Below are 8284 nucleotides of genomic sequence, written 5' to 3'. Positions count from 1 at the left end.
GATGTGTGGGTTGGCAGAGTCAACAGCGTTAAGAAACGAGCTGAGAACGGCCTGTGTCCCAGAAGTAAATAGGCTGTTGTTCAACATGGTAGGAGCAGAAATACTGAACTTCATGGACGAACGACACATAAAGCTCGTAGCTGTCAGAAGCCTACACAAAGAAATGTACTGGCAAGAATTCCACTCTGTAAGGCAGAAAGAGGGGGAATCGATTACGGACTGCATGGCATGATTTCGATCAGTCGCAAAATTCTGTGACTTTTCAGTGACTTGTCTGAATGGGATAGGACGCGATCGGAAAGCTACTCCAACGATATGGTAACAGGACAAATGGTGGCAGGGCTGGAGCATCAAAGCAAGGTGCTGTCTGAGGTTGCGACGCTTACGACACTGGAAGAAAAATTCAACAGGCTTGTCAGCCTAGAGACCATGGACAAGTCTACCCCCAATCTCCACAGTAGTATATACCCTACTACAACGACGTCGGACCGCAGGCAGCAGCCTTGGGAGAACCAGACCGTATCAACCCAAAGAGACACTGAACCCTGTAAATAGTGTGAGAAGAGCTCACACCCTCACAGCTCAAATGAACCGCCCCCTTAAGTAAACACTTCATCAAATCTCCACACTAACGTACTGTACTTGCAATAACCCTTATCCCTGAGTGGCTTCCGGGCCTTTGATAAATGGTGACCACCATGTAAAAAAAAAAAAAAAAAAAGGTACTCCTGATCCAGCACCAACCCTGACGGTAGAGATAACTCTTATTCCAGAGGCCCATGCAAAATTCGGGTGTATCTTCATAGGACCAGCTGGCTTCCATCCTCACTAGATTGATGTGATTACAGACACTGGGGCACAGACATGTTCTAGTGGACCAGAAATCCAAAAAATTCTGAAGTTTCCAGACAAATATCTAGTATCGATCAGTCAGCGAATTTGGGGAATCACAGAAAACCTACTAAACATAAAAGGCGTGACATTTGCTAAAATCAGAGTAGGATCACGGGAAACATGTCAGATTATATATGTATCAAAAAATACATCAGGTTTCTGTCTGTCCAAGTCAGCCCTAAAAGACCTTGGTCTGGTACCAGAGAACTTTCCAAACTCAACTTCACAGCAGAATGTGGCAACTAACCACGGCAGAAAGGCACAATGCGGAAGAAAACAAACCCCGATTGAAATGATGGATGAAGGAGCATTTTGAATCCAGTGCATTCAGTGTATACTCACATTAACGGCTACAGGTGATGAAAAGAAAGCTCATGGACATCACGTTTGTCCCGGGAGCTGCTAACACCCCAATCCCAGTCCCACACCATTGGAAGAAAAGAGTCAAGGAGGACCTTGACCGAGACATGGCATTGGGCATCATAACACCTATACCAGTGGGTACACCTACAACATGGTACTTCAGAATGGTGGTGGCACCAAAAAAAGGACAGATCATTGAGGCATACATTGAACCTACAAAAGCTCAACGCTGCTACCCTACAAGAAACCCATCATACACCGTCTCCTTTTAATCAGGCATCTGTAGTGGTCTAAGGTATAGAAGGAAATGTGTGTTCATCTCATGTTCGGATGTCGCCAATTCGTGGTGGACTGGTGTAGGGTATAGAAGGAAATGCGTGTTCATCTTACGTTGGGTCACCAATTTATAGTGGAGTGGTGGATATATTATACATATCCCCCAGTCGTACAAAATAGGAAAAATGAATTGCATTGAGAAAGGCAAAATGAATTGCTTTGAGGAAGGACGGACAACGTGTTTACTTGAATTAAACGAACTAGTATTTATTTCGTGAAGAAACACATGAAAGAAAAGGGTACACCACGCGTTTAGTTTGGCATGTGTCTCTTGCTGTTTACTGGTGAGAAGGAAAATCTATTGTGGTAGAGAGAGAGAGAGAGAAAATGAGAAAAAGTCAATCCAGGCCATGGAGATAGAAAACGTGTAAGGTATACATACTATCTGTTAAATCTTGCCCCCGCACATGCAATAGCAGGGGACGTGACGTGCGTGGGTGCTCCGAAAGGGAGGCGAATGGTCCAACGACCACTCAGCTCAGTCGAAAAAGCTGGTATGAAAAGGGCTGGAAACAGCTTGTCTCTTGCTTTTATAGTTGTTTCCAGTGGTCTTTTGCGCATGTGTGGATTTCCTTTGAAAGGGGAATTGACGTTGTCCATGTGTGCGTACATGTGTGCACGTTAGCGTGTGTGTGTATACACGTGAATGTGAGTGTATATACGCCAACGTGAATATATCTACTTGTGTGTACATGTGCACATATGTTTGTGTACGCGTATGTATATGACAAGAAATTTGGCTTGAGATGTGAACGCGTGTTTTTGTGTGAGACTAGGAAAGGCTCCCACACATCGCTGGTGCCTGCGAAAACTAGAAAACCCATCTTTGATGCATGGAATAGCCATCATAGTCTAACCATCTCCCTATCGACAAGATTTCTAACTTAATATCTAAATCTGACCCCCAAGATCGCCATGGGTGATAGGGATATCTCCAGAGAAAACCCTAATTTACCTTATATGTGCTTTCAAGTTGCATTTGCTTACACCACCACATTTATATTTGCCCTCTATCACCCCCCACAACAGCAGAGTTACTATGTTTAAGAGTATATCTGAGAAAATTGACCACATCCTGTCTGCTCATCCATCGGTTAACATTCACATTTGTGGTGACTTCAATGTTCACAATGTGGAATGGCTGACCTACTCGAAAATGACAGATGATGAGGGGAGGTTCTGTCATGATTTTGCCATTGCCTATGATCTTACCCAGATTTTTCATGAACCCATCCGTGTGCCCGATACTACTGGTCAGTATGCAAGTCTTCTAGACATTTTTCTCACAACTTCCCCTGAACTATGCTCATGTTCCGTTCTATCTCCTCTGGGATCTTCCGACCACTCCGTTGTATCAGTTAAGATAAAAATGAAATGTAATAAGTCTTCAGATGTACCTCTCCACTGTACTGTATATCAATACTTTACGGCTGACTGGAATAGCTTCCGTACATTTATATCTGACAATATCACTGTGGATATGCCCAAGAAAACAAGATGTATAGACGACACGATACTATGGGACGACTCTATTGAAATATCATTTTGACATACTATGGATTACATAAATAACTGCAGCAAAAATGGTATTGTATTCAACCCCCAGAAATTTCACTTCGCAGAAAAAGAGGTGGAATTTGCCGGAAGACAAGATAAAATCCACAAAAAAAAAAAACACCGGAAGAAAACCTACCAAAAAAATGACTGAAACAATACAGAATTTTCTGACACCAAAAAATATAACTGACATAAGATCCTGGTTTGGAATGGTAAACCAGATAGCCTACGCCTTTTCTTAAGCCGAAGTAATGGCCCCATTCCAGGAGCTGCTGAAGACAAAAAGTCGAAAATTCTACTGGAATAGCACACTTGATCGGATCTTCGAAGAGTCGAAAAGAAGGATCACGGAAGATATCGAGAATGGTGTAAGAACCTTCGAAGTGAACAGACCAACTTGTCTGTCAACGGACTTCAGTAGGACAGGCTTGGGATATTTTCTTTTTCATGATTTCAGGTGGAATGCGATAACCACCTGGAGCTTTACCACTAGCAAGAGCATCAATGGCTTCAGTGAGTTCGTCAGGGGAGTGGGGATTATCCATGACTGGCAGGGGTGGGATGCCTTCAATTGCTGTGTTAGTGACGATATTCTCATGTGAGTATAACTGCTTATAGTATTCAGCCCATTTTTCCATTTGCTTTCTGCAGTTTGTGATAATGTTGCCTGATTCTGACTTTAGTGGTAGTCTTCATTATAGTTGGGCCAAAGGCCACCTTCAGTCCCGCATACATCACATGAACGTTTCCACAGTCAGCAGAAAGTTGGATGCTGCTACATAGGTTTAGCCAGTATTTGTTGGTGCAGCGCGTGGCAGTCTTCTAGGCATCACTTTTGGCCATCCTGAGTGCAGCGAATGTCTTCTCAGAAGGCTCTCTTTTATACTCAAGCAGCGCAACATGTTTAGCTGAGATAACTGGCTCTAGTTTAGTGATCCCTGCTTCAAAACAGTCTGGATTCTTCTTCTCCTACTTAACAAAGGTGTCCATAGCAAAGTTATAGATAGCCTCACGAGTGTGTCCCCATCTCTCCTCCACTGTATTGGTTGGACAATCCTTTTGTGAGTTTGCAAAGTGTGCGCACGCATTGGAAAAGAAGGTGAAGGCTATATTTATGCGGGGTCGTTCGTTTTGCTTGGCATTGTGGATTTTCTTAGGTTTGATACAGACTTTAGCTGCAACTAGCATGTGGTCAGTATCACAGTCTGCACTGTGATAGCTGCAATTATTCTGGACACAATTCAGCAAGTTCCTTCTGGTAATGATGAGATCCAATCGGTGCCAATGGCGGGACCGTCGGGTTATCTCCAAGACACTCTGTGATATGGCTTGGTTTGGAAGAATGTGTTTGTGATGCATAAGTCATTGAATGTACACAGCTCGAGGAGTCTCTGTCCATTTTCATTCATCTTGCTTATGCCACAATGACCGATGCAACGAGGCCAGGAGTCACGGTCGGCTCCGATACGTGGCATTGAAATCACTGAGGAAGTATAGTTTATCTGAGGCAGAAATTGTCTTTATGGTGCTCTCAGCTCCCCATGGAACTCATCCTTTACCTTAGCACTAGAGTTGAGAGTGGGAGTGTAGATATTCAGGATATTCACTGGGCCTCATTTGCTGGAGAGACGCATGGGGAGGATTCTTGGCTTTGGATGGAAGTTCAACGACAGACAGTTCTTCATTGCCAGTCCAACACCATGTAAGTGTGGCTCCTCTGGTTCCTTGCCTTGCCAGAAAAATTGTAATCCTGTTCTCTGATACTGCCACTGTCTGCGAGTCTTGTCTCCTGCAGGACTACAATGTCAATGTTGAGCCTCTTTAACTTGTGGCTTATGATAGCTGTCTTTCTTGATTCGTCAATTTGCTGGAGATCATTTGAGAGTTCAGGACACATGGTCCTAACGTTCCAAGTTGTCAGTCTCAGTGCTGGTGGCTTTGAAAATTTTGAAGATTTGGTTTTGGCAGGTGACACAGTTTCTGATCTACTTTTTGGATTTTGTCCTAGCTCCAATCACCCAATGAAGTAAACAGACCATGGCGAGTCAGTATCTAATTGACCGGGTGCTGCTTGGCTTAAGGCGGGCGATGGCTGACTAGTCGTGATTTTGATGATCCCTCCCATCGTCGGAGACAACTCGTAGCATCCAAGTTTACACAAATATACTCAAGACTTATAACTCGTAACTGCTGTCTCCCGTGTTGTTTCTGTCGTTGGAGCAGGTGTGTCCTCTCCGGGTCGTGAGCCTGAGCAAAGTGTATGGAGGTCCTAATCTGCCCAGTATTTAAGACCACCCACTCGACCTCACCAGTGTGTTCCAAAGGTTTGGCACCAGTTTGGTTGCAAGAGTTGCCAGAGTCAGTTAGCACAGCACACTGATCCGCCTTCAGGACTCCACTCCTGATTTGGTAGGTTTACTCCCCTACACTTGGGCGTTGGATCATTAATATCATCTGCCCTCTAACCGTTGACAAATTAGCAGCAGTTCCTCCGCCTAGATTAGTGACGCAGTGTAAACATGACCCCCCTCACGTTGTTTAGCCCGCCAGCTGAAGCGGTTGTTGTACCGGGGTGGGATGCTTGGGGTATAGGGGGCGCTGAGTACAGGTAGTACCAGCTGGGCATGCTGTGTCCTACCTTTTAGGACAGATGAGCGCCACTGGACCCCATCCACCTCCTAATCTCTCATGTGCTGAATCCAAGATGTAAGGACTAGAGTGAGAGAAAACGTTATAAATCCCTGAGGGAAACACCCGACTGTGAAAATGAAAATAAACGAGGAAAAACAAAAAGAAGTTCTGTTGTTACTGGTTCACAGTGAAATGTTTTCTTGCAGTGTCTCTTTATTGACGTGTCACGTGATTAGTTGCAGTGAGCTTTTCTTAAATTCCCTTACAATAAACGGTAAAAAGAAAACAATAAAAAATAAAAAATAAATAAAAATGACCCCTACTGATCCAGAAATATATCTACTGATACCGAAATATATTTTAAGTGTCTGGGACCAGTAGGCCATCTCTTTTATTTTTTATTTTCACTTATTTATTATTTTTATTAATTATCAAAGTTACATAGACACGAGAACTATGTACACACAGAAAATCTCACTAGTCGGATGATATGTAGGTAAAGAGATGTACAGTAAGTCAGGGAGCAAGTAAGTAGAACGTTATAACGAAAAAGTGAACCCTCTTCTTAAAAGTTCTTAAATTTAATTTTTATCATTTTTTTTTGTTGTTGTTGTTAATATTTTAGTTAAGTCTGTAGTCTATGAAAATCATCGAAAAAGAAAAAAAAAGAAACGGTGAAAACCCGCAATTTTAGGTGGGGGCACTCTCGTACAGGTCTGCTAATAAAATCATGAAAACATTTTTTTTTTTTTTTTTTACAGTGTCATTGTGTATATATTAAAAACAAAACTTGAAAAATATTAAAATGTATTCGGCCTTCACTTGCCGGTAAAAAAAAAAAAAAAAAAAAAAGAAACAGCAAATTTGCTTTTCGAAAAACAAACAAACAAACAAACAAACAAACAAACAAATAAACAAAAACTACTTGATCAATTTTTGTGACTTTTGGAATATTTCATATTCATTCCGTGACAAGTAGGCACACGATAAAAAATTTAGTGCTAATGCTGAGAGTGATCCGCGCTATTTTTTAAAATCATATTTCCACATTTGATTATGTTTTTTTTTAATTCAATTATAAGGTTAAAGTACAGAATAGGTACAAAACACCCTCCCCTCCCCATGTTAAGAATGGCTTTTTAAATAATAACGTTATTATTTCAGCACAGCGGACGGATCACTCTCTGCATGAGTACCAAAAATTTCCTCACTTTTGTTTATCGCCATAAGTGCACACTGCACATCTGAATAAGCACCAACTCAGTAAATTCTATTTTTGCATGTAATTATTTTTTACTGGATAATTTTTCGTATTTTTTTTTTAGAATTTATAATAATTTAGCTATAACATGTGGGAACATGCCAACCGGATGCTAACGTCTCCAGCATAAGAGATAAAATAAAAAATCGTCGTTTGCACATGGCTCCACGCATCGCTTCCGTTTGGAAAAAGAAAAATAAGAAACCATAAAAAGAATTATGAACCAATGGCAGAGCTCCCCGCCGAAAATAAAGGCCTAAATTATCACGGCCGCTGGAAGCCGGTTTACGACTATAAAAGGAGGGGACCAGAAAGAAAGAAAGGAGAGACTCGCCTAGCTGCGTCAGTGAACGCACGGACAGTCTTCCACCCGACCTAAAGAAATGAAGGAGAAAAAGAAAAGAAAAGGAGATTCGCCCAGCTGCCTCAGTGAACGCACAGACATTCTTCCACCCGACCTAAAGAGATGAAGAAGAAGAAGAAGAAATAAGGCACCAGTGAACTGAAGCCAACTCCGCCCTCACGTTATAAGCCGAGACGCCTTCAATTCTAACAATGCCTATCTTACACAAACCAAAGAAGAAAAAGAAGAAAAACACAGGAGGCAAAAACGCCGCGCTGCTAGCTTGATAAATGTAGTCGTCGCTCTCCAGTTAAAAGCCTGACACATATCACCGAAGTAGCACGGCTGGCCGCCACTTACCACCCCCGTCGTCTGAAAAGATAAGTACGCTTTGTTTAATTATACTACCCCCACAGAAGTTAATTCCTTATCAATGCATACACACGCTGGACTACTATTCTCAATTTTCCTACAACAATTATTTCTCTTCCCACGCGCGAACAAACAATAGTGACCCGAACTTCAGATGAAAACACATTTCCCTTCTTGCAACAACACCAGTCCTGCAACGAACATTGGCCACATACGCGCGGACATATTGTGACTAAAACGTTCATTTCTTTCAATAGCAAATAAACAACGTTTATCTTATCCATTAACTGAGCCTTTGTTTCCTTCAATTCCTCATTCGTTTCATTATTCTCTTGTAACGGGATTGGGGTATTTATATATGACCTAGTCCCCTACAAATATGGTGACCCCGCCCCTTTATTTAAATGAGATGGATGAGGTTGAACGAAGCATGCATACACACCTACAAACATTCTAGGAACACTTTACCTCTTCTAAATGAAATTATCCAAAAAAAAAAAAAAAAAAAAAAAAAACCTCCTCAACCT

This window comes from Euprymna scolopes, chromosome 18 (assembly GCF_053919585.1).
Source record: "Euprymna scolopes isolate OS-2025 chromosome 18, ASM5391958v1, whole genome shotgun sequence".
NCBI lineage: Eukaryota > Metazoa > Mollusca > Cephalopoda > Sepiida > Sepiolidae > Euprymna > Euprymna scolopes.
The sequence above is the reverse complement of the archived record's forward strand: the minus strand, read 5'-3'. Positions refer to the sequence as shown.